A 19,394-nucleotide genomic window follows, 5' to 3' on the forward strand; every position below is an offset into this window, starting at 1 on the left:
CCTGGCAACGTTCATATCCCTTGGTTGCTAGCTAGCCAACTACGGCTAACTTACAGTCATGTCAAATAGCGCAGACAGAATAACAGAAAAGTAGCTGCATTTGCATTTGTTCAAGCTGTTTTCTAGTGACATTTATTTGTAGTGACATTTACAATGAGCTAATGATGAGCGATTTCGCCCGGCATAGAAAATGTGCTCACTCGTCAGGACAATGTTCAGAGGTGCCAACAACACAATCACTTGAAACTGAAAATACAGCAAACTAGCTGCATTTCGTTTTGTTTGACCTGTTCTTCTATTGACATTTCTTTGTATGTATCCGTAAATATTATGCTTATTCACGGTTTCGACTGGCTGAGAAAAGATGTCTCATCCTGACACGTTAATCCTCAACTGGGACAGTGGAGATCAAATTTTAATATTGAAAAGGTCAGAGACAGACATCAGGCTTTATAGAAATTGCTGCTGTTGAAAACCAAATTCTAGTCTAAAAAAGAAAGGGGACATGATGTCTAGATAATTTTTTTACAGCGGAGATTAAGTTTATAAATTGCCTGGTTGGGCTGATGAGAGTGTATTGCATCATAGCCTTAGCCGGTGGTAACTTGTGGAATAGACAACGACTGGAATGCGGTTTTAACCAATCAGCAACCAGGATTAGACCCACCTGTTGCATAATTCATTAATTTATAAGCTGCAGGTTAGTGGATGAGAGTACACTACGTTTGACACTAACTGGGCGACCTAACTCCCTGGGAACATATGGGAAGAATGGGTGGTTTGGGGCATACAAAAAACACACATACACACCACAAAACACACACCCCTTCCAACGGGAGGACAGAAACCAGATGGTTAGGTGCACGCATACCAGACCTGGGTCAAATACGAAAATGTAAAATACTGCACTTGTGTAACAATGGACCCAATAGAACATACAGTACAGAGGAGCTGGACATGAAGATTTGTGCCATCTTTAAGACAGACAGACAGACAGACAGACAGACAGACAGACAGACAGACAGACAGACAGACAGACAGACAGACAGACAGAGACAGACAGACAGACGAATGTCACGGAATCTCCTGCTGAGGTGCCACAGACATTGATACCCCACCCCCCGCCCCCCCCCCCAGACCATCACTGTAATCTCAACAAGGTGACCTACCGGTAGAATAATTTACTCCCGCAATAGTGTTATATGGACACTGATGGATACAAGTATAGGATCATTTCAAGTACTGTACCTGAGACCTTCTGGGCACATCTTTGTACTCAACACACACACCTACCAGGGGGTAATGTTGACCCTAAAGTACTGCGTATAGCAGATGCATATATACAGATTAGTGGTATACTGTATCTGCAGGCACAAGGAATCCATCTCTTCAAAACACACACACACACATTCCTACACAAACACACATCACAGCCTGATTAATGCGATCACACTCGCTGTCCCAGTTTTATACATACAATTAACATGCGTTACGTTTTAGTTCCACACAGATACTGTTCACAGCTGAATCTTTTTCATATTTGCTTCTCTTCTCTGTCTTTTTTCTCTCCCCCTTACTTCTCTCTCTCTCTCGCTCCCTCTTCCTCCTTTGTTTTGTTATGCTTGTTTATGTGGACCTGCATTCTGCAAGACTTCCCTGGGGCCGGGAGTGAAACAAGCCATTTTTCCTTCCCTTCTCTCTGTGGTGTGTGGATCTGTGTGTGCGCCTGCATATACCACGTCTCTGTCCTTTTAAACACCAGCAGCCGCTCCTGTCCAAACAATCTCTTCAGAAAATCCAAACAAGGCACACACACACACACACACACACACACACACACACACACACACACACACACACACACACACACACACACACACACACACACACACACACACACACACACACACACACACACACACACACACACACACACGCGCGCAAGGTCCTACTACCGCTGGCTTGTTGTTGGTTTTCCGGGAGCAAATGAACTACTGAGTGAAGTTTAACGCTCCAGTTATGAATGCATCGCAAATGGCACTTTATTCCCGTTATAGAGCACTACTTTTGACCAGGGCCCATAGGGGGCTGAATAGGGTGCCATGTTCTATAAAAACGGAAGAGGCTAGACTTGAGAGATGTTTGGCGTCTGGTGAAATGAAGTGTCTGTCTTGGGGGCCAAAGACATTCCAAAATGAGATTCTTCAGGTTAGGATGAGACGAAGTGTTTGATCAAAATGAAAGATGTGGTTATCATATGGTTGTGTAAATAAATAAACCGAGTCGTGCTGACTCCGCACACACACGCAGTCACACACACACGCAGTCACACACACACGGGACTTTAGTGGGTTTGCGCAGTAGTTTGAGGTTTGACAATAACATCATAATGATATGGGCTTAGAGCTCATCTCAGGGTAGTCGTATATTTTAATACACTTCCGACCCTCTTTTGAGACACTATTTCTACTCATCTCATTCATGCTGAGTAAGATAGAAAAGCTAATGAGTGAATCTTCAACTAGCCCAGAGAGGATTTCATTTCCCCTGTTGCTAAAATGGCTCCAGTCACATTATATGAGCTTCTCTCTCCCTCTCTTCCTCTCTCTCCCTCTCTCCTTTTCACTCGTCCTCTCACTCTGAAATCGACAGGCACGAACACAAATCTCACACCTGCCTATTTGTATACCTATGGTTTGTGTAGGAGTGTGCATTTATGTTGCGTGTGTTCCGCCAACAGCGTTCTAATGATTCATCTTCGCTCCCGTCCTCCTTCCAGTGTGTGTGTGTTCACACTGTCTGTTTCTGTTTTCATTATCACAACTAGAGATCAGGAGTCAGGCATGCCACCACAGTCACCGCCACATTGTCCCTTACCTCCAGGCAGTGGGAGGACGTGTCAATAAGGGCACACACACACACACACACACACAATGATTTCAGCAGCCACCCTCAAAACATCAAAGAGAGGTCAAAATCCACACATAACCCGATACAGGAGTCTGGAAGTGGCTGGAGCAGATTTTCCTCTTTATTCTGGGATGTGACGGGCGTCAAAGGAAAAGAGAAAGTGCACTACTTTTAACAGGGCCCAGGGCAAAAGTAGTGTGCTATGAAAGGAATAGGGTGCAATTTGGGACGCACCCTGAGCACAGAGGGTGACCGAGAGGTTGCTAAATACATAACAATGTATAATATATGTTGTAATGAATAATCTGGTTTACACTGAGAGTTGAATCAAATCAAATTGTATTTGTCACATACACATGGTTAGCAGATGGTAATGCGAGTGTAGAGAAATGCTTGTGCTTCTAGTCAGACAGTGCAGTAATATCTAACAAGTAATGTAACAAATTCACAAGAACAACCTTCGCACGCACGCACGCACGCACACACACACACACACACACACACACACACACACACACACACACACACACACACACACACACACACACACACACACACACACACACACACACACACACACACACACACACACACACACACACACACACACACACACACACACACACAATGTTAGGGGATTGTATAAGAATATGTACATATAAATATATGGATGAACGATGGCCATGCAGCATAGGCAAGACGCAATAGATGGTATAAAATACAGCATATACTGTACATATGAGATTAATAATGTTTACATATCCTACATTACTCAAGTGGCATTATTTAAAGTGACTAGTGATACCATTATTAAATCAATTTATTAAAGTGGCCTGTGATTTGAGTCTGTATGTTGTCAGCAGCCTCTCTATGTTAGTGATGGTTGTTTAACAGTCTGATGGCCTTGAGATAGAAGCTGTTTTTCAGTCTCTCGGTCCCAGCTTTGATGCACCTGTACTGACCTCGCCTTCTGGATGATAGCGGGGTGAACAGGCAGTGGCTCGGGTGGTTGTTGTCCTTGATGAGCTTTTTGGCCTTCCTGTGACATCGGGTGGTGTAGGTGTCCTGGAGGGCAGGTAGTTTGCCCCTGGTGATGCGTTGTGCAGACCTCACTACCCTCTGGAGAGCCTTGCACTTGAGGGCGGTGCAGTTGCCGTACCAGGTGGTGATATAGCCCGACAGAATGCTCTTTATTGTGCATCTGTAGAAGTTTGTGAGGATTTTAGGTGACAAGCCAAATTTCTTCAGCCTCCTGAGGTTGAAGAGGCGCTGCTGCGCCTTCTTCACCACGCTGTCTGTGTGGGTGGACCATTTCAGTTTGTCCGTGATGTGTACACCGAGGAACTTAAAACTTTCCACCTTCTCCACTGCTGTCCCTTTGATGTGGATAGGGGGTGGTCCCTCTGCTATTTCCTGAAGTCCACAATCATCTCCTTTGTTTTGTTGACGTTGAGTGAGAGGTTATTTTCCTGACACCACACTCCGAGGGCCCTCACCTCCTCCCTGTAGGCTGTCTCGTCGTTATTGGTAATCAAGCCTACCACTGTAGTGTTGTCTGCAAACTTGATGACTGAGTTGGAGGCGTGCATGGCCACGCAGTCATGGGTGAACAGGGAGTATAGGAGAGGGCTGAGAACGCACCCTTCTGGGGCCCCAGTGTTGAGGATCAGCGCGGTGGGGATGTTGTTTCCTACCTTCAACACCTGGAGGCGGCCCGTCAGAAAGTTCAGGACCCAGTTGCACAGGGCAGGGTTGAGACCCAGGGCCTCGAGCTTAATGACGAGTTTGGAGGGTACTATGGTGTTGAATGCTGAGCTGTAGTCAATGAACAGTATTCTTACATAGGTATTCCTCTTGTCCAGATGGGATAGGGCAGTGTGCAGTGTGATGGCGATTGCATCGTCTGTGGGCCTATTGGAGCGGCAAGCAAATTGGAGTGGGTCTAGGCTATCAGGTAGGATGGAGGTGATATGATCCTTGACTAGTCTCTCAAAGCACTTCATGATGACGGAAGTGAGTGCTACGGGGCGATAGTCATTTAGTTCAGTTACCTTAGCTTTCTTGGGAACAGGAACAATGGTGGCCATCTTGAAGCATGTGGGAACAGCAGACTGGGATAGGGATTGATTGAATATGTCCGTAAACACACCAGCCAGCCTGCGCATGCTCTGAGGACGCGCTAGGGATGTCGTCTAGGCCGGCAGCCTTGCGAGGGTTAACACGTTTAAATGTTTCACTCACGTCGGCCACGTTGAAGGAGAGCCCACAGTCTTTGGTAGCGGGCCGTGTCGGTGGCACTGTATTGTCCTCAAAGCGCGCAAAGAAGTTGTTTAATTTGTCTGGGAGCGAGACGTCGATATCCGCGATGGGGCAGGTTTTCTTTTCGTAATCCGTGATTGTCTGTAGACCCTGCCACATACGTCTCGTGTTTGAGCCGTTGAATTGCGACTCCACTTTGTGTCTCTATACTTGCCTTGCGGAGGGAATAGCTACACTGAATCCTCTCTTAGAAAGTGCTGTAGGATTGTGGGTTGCCTTCAAATCCAAGAGGGATTGTGGGCTACCTTGTCAGCCTTGAATAAGAGATGAGGGAAGGGTATGTGTTAAATAAAATGTAAATTGGCAAATTGAATGTGCAAAGGAAAAGCACACGTGTCCCAAATGCCACCCCATTCTGTATATAGTGTACTACTTTTGCACTACGTAGGGAATAGGGTGCCATTTTGTCACGGAGACAGACTGGTAGTAGAGTTGGATTATACTGTTAAAGAATAATTGGTATTCATGATACATTTATCCAAAGATGATAGGCGTTACAATATATTTCAACAACAAAAAATGTATCTGCCTTTTTGAGTACCTTTTCTGTGCACTTCATCTGGCTATTCAAATAAAGCTTTTTATACACTAGGCTGTGATGGGAAAAAAAGTAAAAGTGACTGTCATTTGAATGAAAAGAAAAATCTCCTTTGCTTGGGGGTAAAAGATACCGGTGTTGAATGGTTGCAGTGAATACTTATTTGTAGTGGTCTGGTAGGTTGGAGGGGCTAGCACGCACGCGCACACGCACACACCACACAGTCTAGAGCAGACCCACCTGATAGAGTAGAGGGAAGGAGAGGAGAATGACCACAAATTGGATTAGAGGTGAGCGTTCGACTGATTGTACGAGTGCGTATGTGTGTTCAACATGTACAGTATGTGTGTTCAACATGTACAGTATGTGTGTTCAACATGTACAGTATGTGTGTTCAACATGTACAGTATGTGTGTTCAACATGTACAGTATGTGTGTTCAACATGTACAGTATGTGTGTTCAACATGTACAGTATGTGCACTACACCGCTGACTCAAATAATCAACTCATCATCAAGCGTTGATCGTTTGAATCAGCTGTGTAGTGCTAGGGCAACAAAAAAATACATAATATATGCACCCCTTGGGGTTCTGAGGATTGAGTTCGGGAAACGCAGATCTAACGTGTGTGTGCTCAGGCAACCCTGCCTCTGCAGCTGACCCACCAGATGGGTTTCCGAAGAGCAGCAGAGCATTCGTCCATGACAGATCCACACTCCGGGAGTAGGTACACGTGTGTATCAAAGGTCTCAGATGACCCAGCATATCAGAATGATTCATTTCCACTGTGTTTCACATTGCTGATGGCTCCTGGTTATGCACTAGCTACGCCAATACAGAGAAGCACTAGTGGAGAAATGTGTTTGAAAATGTCATACTGAAGGATATGATGCAGTACAGTAAAGCTGGATGAGGTCGAGGTTTTTCTAAAGCATTGTTTTTGACAGTGATGAAGGTAAAGGATAGAAAGCGGGACTACAATGTAACTCTTCTGCCCAGCTCACTGTTATATGCATCTCAGTCCATGCTTGACCAAACTGACAAGGCTCAAATAAGACCTTGGGCTAGAAAGATAGATACTCCAATCCTCTGGGAGTGTCGGGCGAAGGGCAAAACTGAAAAGTCTCTCTTCTCCCTCTCTCCCCAGAAGTGTTGCATTAATGCACTATACCGCCTGCCTGGCTGGCTGGCTGACGGACTGGCTGGCGGACGGGCTGGCTGATGGACGGGCGGCTGACGGACCGACAGACGGACGGACCGACAGACGGACGGGCTTACAGACGGACCGACGGACGGACGGACCGGCGGACATTTAGAAAGAGAACAAGACAGACAGACAAGACACACCAAAAGACACACACCAAGAGATCGAAAGAGCCAAAGGGAAGAAGCAAGAGAGGAGACAGACAGACCGACACACAGAGAGCCAGAGGAGGTGACAGATGGACAGACAGACACCCCGAGATGTGTTGGTTTCCTGTTGTCAACCTTAATTAAAACACACCTCTCTTTCGAGGCGTGACTCATCGTCTCCTTCCAAAACAAGCGCCTCCAGACAGGGGGAACAAGTCAACAAATAAGCCCAACATGTTCACACCGGCACTGGGGGAGTTGAAATGGAGGTCTCCTGCAGTCCTGGGACTTACCTTACTGGGACACTAGGGCGTGCGTGTGTGTACACGTTTTACTATACTTGCGAGTACCAGAAGTCCTCACAAGAAAAGTAAACCAACTAAAATTCACAAGTATAGTAAGACATAGCTGTGTGACTGTGTGTGTGTGTGTGAGAGTGTCAGAGCGTGTGTGTTATTAGGAAACAGGTCTACCCTATATCTGACTGGCACAGACCTAGACAAGACGTCGGGGGTGAAGTGGTGTCAGTGTGTGACACGGTGCTGTGGAACAGCTGGTCAGGCCACCTGTTTACAGGTTGGTAGGATGGAACTACAAAAGGATAGCGCTTCTGTGAATCCATGCTCTCTGTTCCTCACCTGTCCTCTCCTCTTCCATATGCTTTACCCTTTTTTTATCTCTAGCTCTCAGTCTCTCTCACTCCAATATTACACCCCCACACACACACCTACCTCCCACACTCAGTTGCACCATACAGTATATGCACACCATATAATAGACTTCCATAAGGAACACAGTGTCTCAGATGGCAAGTCCTCTAGTGATAACCTCTCTGGTTATCCACACTACAGGGCAGATAAAAGGGCATGTTAGAGACATTAGTATGGCGTGGAACTGACCGTGTATTTAGTTGCATCTCTACAGTGTTTGTGTAACGGATGTGAAATGGCTAGCTAGTTAGCGGGTACGCGCTAATAGCATTTCAATCGGTTACGTCACTTGCTCTGAGACCTGAAGTAGGGTTTCCCCTTGCTCTGCAAGGGCCGCGGCTTTTGTGGAGCGATGGGTAACGACGCTTCGTGGGTGACCGTTGTTGATGTGTGCAGATGGTCCCTGGTTCGAGCCCGTGTCGGGGCGAGGGGACGGTTTAAAGTTATACTGTTACATTTGCACCCCAATTGATACCATTAATTCCCTTCATAATGCATGACTTTTGACTAGGGCCCATAGTAGTGCACTATGAATGGAATAATGGTGCCATAGAGTACCACAGTGTGAATCATAATACCCATAGAATCTAGCGGTAAAACAGGGAAATGGTTCCAATCGTTTTTTCCCTCCATACATTTTTAATCCCCATCAGGGATTTTAGAAACACTACAAACAAGGGCTGTGTTTCGTGTAGGTTTACCCTGACGTGACATTTTCATAACCACGTAAATCTCTCTCGGACAAGGTGACTTATCAATATACTTAAGCTCTATTAACTATCAGATTTGAAAATGCTCATTAGCATAAAAGTAGACATCAAGGAAGACTACAAATCCCTGCAAGCTCCTGCACGTCATCTCTAGCACCTTTTGACCGCTAGGTTTTATGGGTACTATGACACCTCCACTGTGGGCCTCTATTTAGGATGCAGACACAATGAATAGTATCCGTCGGCCTCACCATGCCAAGATGAAAGGGCGCTGTGTGCCTGATATAATGCCATCGGATGCTAGTTTCATGGTCATCATATAAAAAGGATAGATGTTGGGGTAATTGTACTCTGGACTTTTAATTGTACTTCTGGAGGCATTGATGTGAAAAGTGCTGAGTTACCTCAAGAGGATGTAGCATTGATTAGGGCTACGCGCTTGCCTATCGGGTGATGTGCCTATCTGGTGGCAATGGAGAAAGAAGGAGATGGGAAACAAAGTGAAAATGATGTTGGCTTGGGATCACCTCTTATAACTCTTAACCTGCTGGGTGAAGACTGGGTGAAAGCATGAGGAGGTTTAGGGCCTTCATTTTTGTGGAATCCAGCAGAAAAGTATCCTGAAGGCATTGTCAGGGCGAAGAGAGAGTTGGAATTGTCACGTTATCAGACTTTGGTTTTTCTTTGCGTACATAATTAGGCATAGCTTACCACATTGTTAATACTGTTATGTGTTTCTCGTTGCTTTTCAAGTCTTGCGCTATCCCTCTCTGAGGAACCAGAAGGAGAAAGTTGAAATGGAAGAAGTCGACAGCTCCAGCGGTCACGTTATTATCAGTGTTCTATGAGAAATGGAAATGAGAGTGTGCATGGTGTGACTATAGAACAGAGGCCACAAGTCTCCGAGTTTGTAAACCTCACTGTGAATGTTAATCATGTTCATTTTTTGTTCTGGTTTTATTATCCTCGTTTGTCCATTTTATAAGTAATTTCAAAGTTTATGTAATGTTAAACAGTATGATCTCAAATGTTCAAAAAAGGGGGTACTGATGGGTTCGGATTTCTGAACTTTCAATATGATTAATCATTAGTTATGCTAGAGACATGAGGGGTGCCATAGTCTTGGGTCTACACCAGAAGTTAATGGTTACCTGTAGGAGGAATGCATTTGGTGGGTGCAGTTAAGCTTGGAATGTACTGAGTGCAGGGAAAACGATCACGTTGGCAGGCACTGATAGGGGTGGAGAGCCGTGGATTAGTGATGAAGGGGGTCGAGGTCAGGTCAGGTCACATTAAGGGAGAAGGAACAGTTTATTGACCGTATCACTAAACTTCCTGCCTAGCAATAAAGATGTAATGTTTAGAGAGAAGGAGACTTCAGCCAGATTGGGGTATATACAGTATATATATATACAGTTGAAGTCAGAAGTTTACCTACACTTAGGTTGGAGTCATTAAAACTTGTTTTTTAAACCACTCCACAAATTTCTTGTTAACAAACTATAGTTTTGGCAAGTCGGTTAGGACATCTACTTCGTGCATGACACAAGTAATTTTTTCAACAATTGTTTACAGACAGATCATTTCACGTATAGTTCACTGTATCACAATTCCAGTAGGTCAGAAGTTTACATACATTAAGTTGACTGTGCCTTTAAAGAGCTTGGAAAATTCCAGAAAATTATGTCATGGCTTTAGAAGCTGCTGATAGGCTAATTGACATCATTTTAGTCAATTGGAGGCATACCTGTGGATGTATTTTAAGGCCTACCTTCAAACTCACTGCCTCTTTGCTTGAGATCATGGGAAAATCAAAAGAAAATCAGCCAAGACCTCAGAAAATAAATTGTAGAAATTGTAGACCTCCACAAGTCTGGTTCATTCTTGGGAGCAATTTATAAACGCCTGAAGGTACCACGTTCATCTGTACAAACAATAGTACGCAAGTATAAACACCATGGGACCACGTAGCCGTCATACCACTCCGGAAGGAGACGCGTTTTGTCTCCTAGAGATGAACATACTTTGTTGCGAAAAGTGCAAATCAATCCCAGAACAACAGCAAAGGACCTTGTGAAGATGCTGGAGGAAACAGTTACAAAAGTATCTATATCCACAGTAAAACAAGTCATATGTCGACATAACTTGAAAGGCCGCTCAGCAAGGAAGAAGCCACTGCTCCAAAACCGCCATAAAAAAGCCAGACTACGGTTTGCAACTGCACATGGGGACAAAGATCGTACTTTTTGGAGAAATGTCCTCTAGTCTGATGAAACAAAAATATAACTGTTTGGCCATTATGACCATTGTTATGTTTGGAGGAAAAAGGGGGAGGCTTGCAAGCTGAAGAACACCATCCCAAACGTGAAGCACGGGAAGCACTTTGCTGCAGGAGGGACTGGTGTACTTCACAAAATAGATGGCATCATGAGGCAGGAAAATGATGTGGATATATGGAAGCAACATCTCAAGACATCAGTCAGGAAGTTAAAGCTTGGTCGCAAATGGGTCTTCCAAATGGACAATGACCCCAAGCATACTTCCAAAGTTGTGGCAAAATGTCTCAAGGACAACAAAGTCAAGGTATTGGAGTGGCCATCACAAAGCCCTGACCGCAATCCTATAGTAGATTTGTGGGCAGAACGGAAAAAGCGTGTGCGAGCAATTAGGCCAGCTCTGTCAGGAGGAATGGGACAAAATTCACCCAACTTATTGTGGGAAGCTTGTGGAAGGCTACCCGAAACGTTTGACCCAAGTTAAACAATTTAAAGGCAATGCTACCAAATACTAATTGAGTGTATGTAAACTTCTGACCCACTGGGAATGTGATGAAAGAAATAAAAGCTGAAAGAAATCATTCTCTCTACTATTATTCTGACATTTCACATTCTTAAAATAAAGTGGTGATCCTAACTGACCTAAAACAGGATTAAATGTCAGGAATTGAGAAAAACTGAGTTTAAATGTACTTGGCCAAGGTATGTAAACTTCCGACTTCAACTATATATATATATACAGTGGGGCAAAAAAGTATTTAGTCAGCCACCAATTGTGCAAGTTCTCCCACTTAAAAAGATGAGAGAGGCCTGTAATTTTCATCATAGGTACACTTCAACTATGACAGACAAAATGAGAAAAAGAAATCCAGAAAATCACATTGTAGGATTTTTTATGAATTTATTTGCAAATTATGGTGGAAAATAAGTATTTGGTCAATAACAAAAGTTTATCTCAATACTTTGTTATATACCCTTTGTTGGCAATGACAGAGGTCAAACGTTTTCTGTAAGTCTTCACAAGGTTTTCACACACTGTTGCTGGTATTTTGGCCCATTCCTCCATGCAGATCTCCTCTAGAGCAGTGATGTTTTGGGGCTGTTGCTGGGCAACACGGACTTTCAACTCCCTCCAAAGATTTTCTATGGGGTTGAGATCTGGAGACTGGCTAGGCCACTCCAAGACCTTGAAATGCTTCTTACGAAGCCACTCCTTCGTTGCCCGGGCGGTGTGTTTGGGATCATTGTCATGCTGAAAGACCCAGCCACGTTTCATCTTCAATGCCCTTGCTGATGGAAGGAGGTTCTCACTCAAAATCTCACGATACATGGCCCCATTCATTCTTTCCTTTACACGGATCAGTCGTCCTGGTCCCTTTGCAGAAAAACAGCCCCAAAGCATGATGTTTCCACCCCCATGCTTCAGAGTAGATATGGTGTCCTTTGGATGCAACTCAGCATTCTTTGTCCTCCAAACACGACGAGTTGAGTTTTTACCAAAAAGTTATATTTTGGTTTCATCTGACCATATGACATTCTCCCAATCTTCTTCTGGATCATCCAAATGCTCTCTAGCAAACTTCAGACAGGCCTGGACATGTACTGGCTTATGCAGGGGGACACGTCTGGCACTGCAGGATTTGAGTCCCTGGCGGCGTAGTGTGTTACTGATGGTAGGCTTTGTTACTTTGGTCCCAGCTCTCTGCAGGTCATTCACTAGGTCACTAGGTGTGGTTCTGGGATTTTTGCTCACCGTTCTTGTGATCATTTTGACACCACGGGGTGAGATCTTGCATGGAGCCCCAGATCGAGGGAGATTATCAGTGGTCTTGTATGTCTTCCATTTCCTAATAATTGCTCCCACAGTTGATTTCTTCAAACCAAGCTGCTTACCTATTGCAGATTCAGTCTTCCCAGCCTGGTGCAGGTCTACAATTTTGTTTCTGGTGTCCTTTGACAGCTCTTTGGTCTTGGCCATAGTGGAGTTTGGAGTGTGACTGTTTGAGGTTGTGGACAGGTGTCTTTTATACTGATAACAAGTTCAAACAGGTGCCATTAATACAGGTAACAAGTGGAGGACAGAGGAGCCTCTTAAAGAAGAAGTTACAGGTCTGTGAGAGCCAGAAATCTTGCTTCTTTGTAGGTGACCAAATACTTATTTTCCACCATAATTTGCAAATAAATTCATAAAAAATCCTACAATGTGATTTTCTGGATTTTTTTTCCTCATTTTGTCTGTCATAGTTGAAGTGTACCTATGATGAAAATTACAGGCCTCTCTCATCTTTTTAAGTGGGAGAACTTGCACATTTGGTGGCTGACTAAATACTTTTTTGCCTCACTGTATATAGGGGTGAATAAACTTGGTTGAAGCTTTTGTAGTGTCCGTCGAGTTCTTACTGATATTTAGAACCACAGCCAGATACAGACCAATTTCATGTTGCCTTCTATACACTAGAGGTGCAAATCGACTGCAGAAGTCAATGTGCTTTAACAAGAGAGAATGATTGAATAAAATGAGAAGAATATGAATGTGAAGTATGTAGTACAATACAGTTGGTAGAGCATGGCGCTTGCAACGCCAGGGATGTGGGTTCGATTCCCATGGAGGACCAGTAGAAAAAGTACAAAAATGTCAGTCGCTCTGTATAAGAGTGTCCGCAAAATGACTCAAATGTAATTAGGGAATAGGTTGCCATTTGGGATGCATCCTGATTATCTATAAATAAATGGAAGGTCTTTTAAATGGAAATACAATTTGCAAGATTTGCTTTCTTCACATGTGCAATAAAATACAGAGTGCACAAAACACTAGGAACACCTGCTCTTTCCATGACAGACTGACCAGGTGAAAGCTATTATCCCTTATTGATGTCACCTGTTAAATCCATTTCAATCAGTGTAGATAAAGGGGATGAGACAGGTTAAATAATATTTTTTTAAGCCTGGAGAAAATTGAGATATGTATTGTATGTGTGTGCCATTCAGAAGGTGAATTAGCAAAACTAAATATTTAAGTGCCTTTGAACAGGGTATGGTAGTAGGTGCCAGGGCGCACCGGTTTAAATGTGTCAAGAACTGCCAAATTCTGGGGTTTTCACGCTCAACAGTTTCCCCGTGTGTATCAAGAACGGTCCACCACCCAAAGGACACCCAGCCAACTTGACACAACAGTGGGAAGCATTGGAGTCAACATGGGCCAGCATCCCTGTGGAATGCTTTCGACACCTTGAAGAGTCCATGCCCCGACGAATTGAGGGAACAGAATTGAGGGAACAGGAGGGCAAAAGGGGGAGCAACTCAATATTCCTAAATGTTTTGTACACTCAGTGTATCTATTGAACTACTGTGTTTAGCATTGCAGGGACCAAGATGAAAATGCTATGTATCTAAAAGGATCGAATGGGAGTATGTCACATGCTAATGTAAAGGACGTCACAATGCTTCCTTAGCAAGTACCACTTCCTCCTGATTCGGCTCACACCGAGGCTCAAGCCCAGGACATCTGCCCTGCTAGCGCACCCGACCGCCCTACCGAAGCGTCTTAGCATTGGGCGCTAAATGAAAAGCTACCTATTCAGCGGCGCAAGCGGCAACACTTAAGGCAGAGGAGTACGTGTCAAACATCCCCATGTGCTACTAACAGGATGATTTCAGACAGGGTACAAATGCCTAATTAGTAATCATAGGATGTAAATTCATGTTTTGGTAATCAATGAGGTGAGCAGAGGACCAGGGACTAATGAGATTAGACTTTGCACATAAATCTGCTGCTAAATCCACTCAGGTTAAGTGGATGGGCGTCCAGTAGCGTTCAAGCCAGGCACCCTCCCTGAATGCTAATGCTAATCATTCCCCTTGTTGACCTACAGAAGGCAATATGCTAATGCTACAGAAGGCTAATATGCTAATGCTACAATTCAGGCTAACGTTGCTAGCCTGAACAGCAGTGCATTCTATTGGGAAATGCTAATCATTATGCTAACACACAATGATGGAGTGGGAGGCATCGAGATATTGCAGGGTGCGTATTTCAACGGTGCTTTCAAAAGGAGATCATGTTATCCTTTGGCGTTGCGACATGAAAAGACTGTCATGCTGACTGAAGAATAATGATGCGTCCCAAGGAAGAGGGGAAGCAGGGAGGAACAAAAAGGACAAAGGGATAAAAGCAGATAGAAATGTAAAAGCCGCCAAACGACAATGATTTAAACTGTGGTTGTTCGTGGAAATAAAGATAGGGGGAAACTAAACTCAGCAACAACAAAAAAACGTCCCTTTTTCTCAGGACCCTGGCTTTCAAAGATAATTCGTAAAAATTTTAATAACTTCAGATCTTCATTGTAAAGGGTTTAAACACTGTTTCCCATGCTTGTTCAATGAACCATAAACAATTAATGAACAGGCACCTGTGGAACGGTCGTTAAGACACTAACAGCTTAAAGACGGTAGGCAATTAAGGTTACAGTTATGAAAACTTAGGACACTAAAGAGGCCTTTTTACTGACTCTGAAAAACACCAAAAGAAAGATGCCCAGGGTCCTAGTTCATCCGTGTGAACATGCCTTAGGCATGCTGCAAGGAGGCATGAGGACTGCAGATGTGGCCAGGGAAATAAATTGCAATGTCCATACTGTGAGAAGCCTAAGACAGCGCTACAGAGAGACATGATGTCGGCCTGTTGTAAGGCAGGTCCTTACCAGACATCACCGGCAACAACGTTGCCTATGGGCACAAACCCACAGTCACTCGACCAGACAGGACTGGCAAAAAGTGTTCTTCACTGACGAGTCACGGTTTTGTCTCACCAGGAGTGATGGTTGGATTCGCGCTTATCGTCGAGGGAATGAGCGTTACACCGAGGCCTGTAATCTGGAGCGGGATCAATTTGGAGGTGGAGGGTCCGTCATGGTCTGGGGTGGTGTGTCACAGCATCATCGGACTGAGCTTGTTGTCATTGTAGGCAATCTCAACGCTGTGCGTTACAGGGAAGACATCCTCCTCCCTCATGTGGTACACTTCCTGCAGGCTCATCCTGACATGACCCTCCAGCATGACAATGCCACCAGCCATACTGCTCGTTCTGTGCGTGATTTCCTGCAAGACAGGAATGTCAGTGTTCTGCCATGGCCAGCGAAGAGCCCGGATCTCAATCCCATTGAGCACGTCTGAGACCTGTTGGATCGGAGGGTGAGGGCTAGGGCCATTCCCCCCAGAAATGTCTGGGAACTTGCAGGTGCCTTGGTGGAAGAGTGGGGCAACATCTCACAACAAGAACTGGCAAATCTGGTGCAGTCCATGAGAAGGAGATGCACTGCAGTACTTAATGCAGCTGGTGGCCACACCAGATACTGACTGTTACTTTTGATTTTGACCCCCCCCCCTCCCCCCTTTGTTCAGGGACACATTATTCCATTTCTGTTAGTCACATGTCTGTGGAACTTGTTCAGTTTGTCTCAGTTGTTGAATCTTGTCATGTCCATACAAATATTTACACGTTACGTTTGCTGAAAATAAACGCAATGGACAGTGAGAGGACGTTTCTTTTTTTTGCTGAGTTTACATGAACAGGATCTAGTATATATTCATCTAGGGCTAATGACCATGATAAGGGGAGCTAAGGAATAGTCACGCTAGCTTGCAGACAACCACTGTCACTGAAGATGAGACCGACAAAGGGGTCTTGTCCCAAATTACACCCTATTCCCTATTTAGTGCACTATTTTTGACCAGGACCCTTGGGAGTCTGGTCAAAAGTAGTGCAGTACATATCGAAGAGGATGCCATTTAGGACACAACCCGACTCGCTATGTACACCCAAGGGTCCAACAAGCCACAACAGCCACGATGAATAAGACATGGTCGTCATTCCAAATGGCACCCTATTCCCTATATATTGCACTACTTTTGACCAGACCCCTAAGGACCAAAAATAGTGCCCTTAATACGGTGCCATTTATGGACGCAGCCATGATCTTCTAAAGTGATCATGTTTATATGTTAATTATCACTGGTCAGTCCGTCATAATCACCGGTTATTAATTCAATATTATACAGCATTAATATTCATGGGGTGAAATAATTCATTAAAAGGCATGCATGACTGACAGATAGAAAATACCTTTTATAAATTGTGGCTTTGTGTCGCTCAGACAAGTGACAAGCGCCTATTATGGATTCTACTTAGTCACCTGGATGGGACTAAGTAGATGTGTGGTTTTTTTTACGTACACACACACACACACACGTATGCATGGAACAAACGCTTGCATGCACACACACATTTTGCACACACACACGTTTGTACACCTGATCTATTGAATGATACTGAACTGTGAGAGAGAACACGTTGTACAGAGGGAAGGAGGGAGGGAGGAGGGGCAGAGAGAGACAAAGAGAGAGAAGCAGCAGCCTGTCGAGGATGAGGTGAGAAGAGTGCGATAGAATAAAGGAGAGACAGTGAAAGAGAGAGTGAGCGACAGATGGAGAATGCAGACAAGCTGGAGAATATAGAGTGTGCACGAGGAAGGACAACAACAAAGAGTCAGTATGCCTTGATCATGTTGATGAAGCTCATCGACCCATTTACAAAGCCTTCTCTCCCTGAGGTTCTTGCGTTCCAAGAAACCCCAATCCAGGTGCTCTACTATTGGTGCTTCCATGCTCCCAAAATAATAAGAACAAAACACATCGTGCCGACAAAACGGTTAAAAGCAACGGTTAGCTGTCCTATCGCCTCTGAGTAGAAATATCTGCCATCATTTTCTATTCATTTCCCGTCGATACAACATGTCGAATCGCGTCACTGTACGTCGACACCCAGCAGGTTATCGCTAACACACAGCGGCCACCTGCTGCTTTTAGTAGTTAGTCTTTGCGGTGTGTTTTGTCGTATAGAATGTAGTCCTACGGTCAATAGTAGGGCCGGGACAATACCAGTATCATGATACTCATTAGTATCGTGGCAAGGAATCAAAATAAGAATCGGATTCTTTAGGAAAACAGCCCTAATGTTGGAAACAAACATTATGTTGTCATTCAAATTCAAATGAGTCAATTGTATTTATTTATTTTCCAATCTATAGCACACAGTATTTTATATACAGCAGGTTTTTAAAAGGACTAAAGAGTTTTGTTTTTGCCATGGAATCTTTTTTGCTATATTGGTATTGTCACAGCCCTAGTCAATAGAATGACTCATCTCATTTGACAGATAATTGTCAATGCAATGACAAAATCAAGACTCTCCTTTCAACCGATTCATTATATTCTCGAATGCAAAAAACAGCCTCTCCTACCCTCCCAGCCTCTCTCTGCCTCCCAGCCTCTCCTACCCTCCCAGCCTCTCTCTGCCTCCCAGCCTCTCTCTGCCTCCCAGCCTCTCTCTGCCTCCCAGCCTCTCCAGCTTCAAGGACCTGCAAATCAAACCCTCCATCGTCTCCATTGTCATTATCGACCCTCTACCTTCCTGGTTTCTCCATATCTATGCTCAGGGCTGTAACATGCAGTCATTTCTCATAAGAAACTTCATATTGTTTATGTCAGTGCCTTCAGTTGAGGTTTAAATTATTAATCTTTGAAAGGATTCTGTTAAAAGGGCAGTCTAGGACTGGAACATCAATTTTGCGACTTTTTAACCTTTAAAGTTGAAAGGTGCATAAGGTGAAACAGCGCCACTGATCGAAACCAGTACATTTGTTATTGTTTTTGTTTTCTTGATGAAACAGAAGAGAGGAGCATCCAGCATTGTGGTATAGCAAAAACGCAGTACATTCTTTGCTGTTCTGTCGTGCGTGCAATGATGCATTGTCATTCACATAGCATAGGTTCCATTTACACACTTAAGTTTAATGTCTGCCTTTTCCCCATGCCATTAAGGAAAGCTTTCACATCTCCCGTCAGTTTCGTATTAACCTTGGTTTAGTGTGTGTGTGTGTGTGTGTGTGTGTGTGTGTGTGTGTGTGTGTGTGTGTGTGTGTGTGTGTGTGTGTGTGTGTGTGTGTGTGTGTGTGTGTGTGTGTGTGTGTGTGGCTTATTGGTGTGTGTGTGTGTGTGTGTGTGTATGCACGTGCGTGTGTGTGAACCCACCGCTCTAAGACACTGGTTCCTCCCTACCCTGACAGTCAGTAACGCTTTGCATTCTGGGAATGCTGCCTCGCTTGACACAGAACAAGCCTGTTTCCACAGTAGCAGCAGCATCACATCGGTGAGACATATTGTAAGTCGCCCCTCCTCCCTTCCGCCCTCCCTCTCCATGTGTGTGTCTTGAGGGAATGAGCATGAAATACCTTAGATGAAATACTGTACTGAAATTGCACCACATTGAGAGTGGCTTTTTGATGTTCTCAAGAGGGGCTTAGTCATTCCACTCAGTCCACCCTGGCTGGGTGTGGGGCATAAATCAAACCTGGGGAGTTACTGAGGCCTACTGCAGCGAATGTGGGTAGGGAAAGCTTAGATGAGGATAGAGGGCGCTATTTACACTATGGGGGAAAAACGTGCCCAATTTAAACGGCCTCGTACTCTATTCTTGCTCGTACAATATGCATATTATTATTACTATTGGATAGAAAACACT

The 19,394-nt window shown here is 44.4% G+C and overlaps 1 protein-coding gene across 1 annotated transcript in view; it reads right to left on the reverse strand.

Annotated features, from left to right (window-relative positions):
• LOC120034711 (F-box only protein 41-like) overlaps positions 1 to 19,394 on the reverse strand; it is a 78,006-nt gene that overhangs the window by 39,050 nt on the left and 19,562 nt on the right. The window lies entirely within an intron of this gene.

The sequence above is a fragment of the Salvelinus namaycush genome, chromosome 42, assembly GCF_016432855.1.
Source record: "Salvelinus namaycush isolate Seneca chromosome 42, SaNama_1.0, whole genome shotgun sequence".
NCBI classification, from domain to species: Eukaryota; Metazoa; Chordata; class Actinopteri; order Salmoniformes; family Salmonidae; genus Salvelinus; species Salvelinus namaycush.